The following is a 2,639-nucleotide window of genomic DNA, read 5'->3' as shown; positions in this document are numbered from 1 at the left end:
AAAAAAAGATAAAGTGGACAGTGCCAGCTTATCTTCAGCCCTTACCTTTAACAGGCTAACAAACACAACTTGAAACACAGCTGAGTCTTGCTGTTCTGATACAGTGAAGGGATTTCCTTAGTATTTAAATATATTAATGTAACCAGTTATATAAATCTAAATATAAAACCAATCTCCTATAAGTTTAGAGATGGCATTTATCATCTCTGTGAAAAGCTGAACATCTAATTAATTCCAATCATATTTTTTTGAAGGGGAAAACAGTGACAGCCCTTGCTGAACCAGAATTACTATCAAAGTTCAAAAAGCTAGTCATATTCATTTAACCACAAGCCCCATCTTATTTAAATCAGAACTGTCCCAAAGAAATATTCAATCAGCCATTCATGATCCGAATTCTGGTGTATGAGATCAATTTAAATATGGAACACATAAAAAAAGTCATGAGACATTTTTGTTTTGTAATAAATAAGGCAAAAGCCAACTATTACTCTGTAGTAGCTTTTTTGAGGTAAGCTATCCAGTCTGCTCTGTCCCCTGCCTTCTTCATGCCAGCGAAGGTCATTTTTGTTCCAGGGATGTACTTCTTGGGATTCTCCAAATGCTCCATCAGTGTCTCCTCTCCCCGGGTGATGCCTTTGTTCTTGTTGGCGTCCGTGTAAGTAAATCCAGGGGCCTGACCCGTCTTTCGCCCAAATAAACCATGGAGATTCGGCCCAGTCTTGTGCTTGCCTCCCTTTTCCATGGTATGGCACTGGGCACACTTCTGAACAAAAATCTTCTTGCCCTTCTCAACATCACCCATTTTTAAATCGCTCTTTAGTCGTACGCGAAGCAAAGGTGCCCGCTCACAAGCCGGACGTCCAGCTCTCTCCTGCAATAATATTATTACTGATGATGTTATAATGATTTGAGGTGTTGAATCTTAGATTATTTACTTAGGCCCAGCATTTTTGCCATAAAGCACACATTTCAATTTTCAGAATTTCTGGTTTCCTAGCTCTTCATTCAATATAAGGATACCTCTTCTGGTTTGTTTTTAAACATGAATAGAAATACGCATACTCTCCTATTATTTTGCTTTTAATTATTAATTACTGTAGTAGTAATTACTACATTATAACATGCTTTATCTTCTGGGTTGCCTGACCAGTTGTGATGTAAATCTCAGACATGGATACAAAGAAATGCATTTGTATTTGATGGTAACATCTTCCACAGCGATGACATGAGAAATTATTTTATGGTCTTAAATCAATCTTAGCTCATGGAGAGGAAGATGATTTGCCAGTTCTTTTGCATTTCTTCCTTTTCTCTCTCTCTCTTTCTCTCTTTGCTTTTTATCTTGATCTACTGAATGTCATTGCCACCTTATTAGTTCTGGATAATCTCCCTCTTTCAACAACTGAAGAGCTGTAAGCACTAGTTAAATTGTCTTGTAATGGCTGTCGCACAGCCGGGTCATTTATTGTGAGCCATTTGTAAAGAACACACAGCAAAATGGTCCAATCAATGTGTACAGATCGGGTCAGGCTAATACAAAAGTGTATTAAAATGGCAGGATGCCAATTTAGTTTATCCTTTGTGAAATTCTGACTTATTTTCTTGCTACAAAGATCAAGATGGAGCCTTTGAAGAATATCTCTTTCATTTCCCTTGTTTTCTTCTATACCTTTAAGAAGAATATTTTGGAAACTTAAAAAAAATACCTACCAGTCTATGTAGTCCATATATACTTTATGGAAAAAGAAACTATCCTTAAACCAACTGTAGAATGATTGAAATTTAATTATTTGCTAGCCAAGATGATTAAATTACTAATAGATTTTTTGAGGAGAACATTTAGCTAAAGCTTTAGGCAATATCTTGTGTACCATAGGCACAGAATCACAATTAATTACTCAGTAAAAAATAATTCTAATTGATCTATAAAAGAAATGGGAGTTTAATTTTCAAGATTTAATTTAGCAGATATAGGAATTTAAACTGTGATTTTACAATGCAGAATTAAATATTTTAGGTTAAAAACCAAACTATTACTTTTGTTTTGTTGTGGAAGAACTAATACTTACACTGAGCTTCAGTTAAAAAACAGTAAATAACATTTACTGGCAAGCTACGATAGTTTTTTTTTTCTTTTTCCAATTTCAATAGGTAGGAAGCATGGAGACAACTTGCATGCAAATAAACAGCATAGCAAGATATTTAAGGGGACAATAATCTTCTACATAAGATATTTAGAACAAGAGGTAGGGTGTGAATAATAACATGACACTAATTGGATTTTTTAATCCAGCCCACTGATGTTATATTTTGTACGAACTCCTTCTAGGTTCTGGTATATAGTAACAGCTACCTGTTGTTGTTGCTGTTGTTTCTGTGCTGTTAGAAGTCTGCATTTTCTTATGTGTCCAAATGTCTGTTTCAGTGAAAAGTTAGGGTCACCTGAGTGGCTCAGTTGTTTAAGCATTCGACTTCGGCCCAGGTCACATGATCTCACAGTTTGTTGGTTTGAGCCCTGCATCCGGCTCTGTGCTGACAGCTAGTTCAGAGCCTGGAGCCTGTTTTTGGATCCTGTGTCTCCCTTTCTCTCTGTCCATCCCCTGCTCATGCTCTCTCTCTCTCTCTCTCTCTCTCTC

At 36.3% G+C, this 2,639-nt stretch overlaps 1 pseudogene; it reads right to left on the bottom strand.

Moving 5' to 3' along the window:
• Positions 1-410: 410 nt before the first annotated feature.
• LOC115290499 lies at positions 411-805 on the bottom strand (annotated as a pseudogene).
• Positions 806-2,639: the final 1,834 nt, after the last annotated feature.

Source organism: Suricata suricatta, chromosome 4 (assembly GCF_006229205.1).
Source record: "Suricata suricatta isolate VVHF042 chromosome 4, meerkat_22Aug2017_6uvM2_HiC, whole genome shotgun sequence".
Lineage (NCBI taxonomy): Eukaryota > Metazoa > Chordata > Mammalia > Carnivora > Herpestidae > Suricata > Suricata suricatta.
Note: the sequence above shows the minus strand (reverse complement) of the source record. Positions and strands in the feature narration are given on the sequence as shown.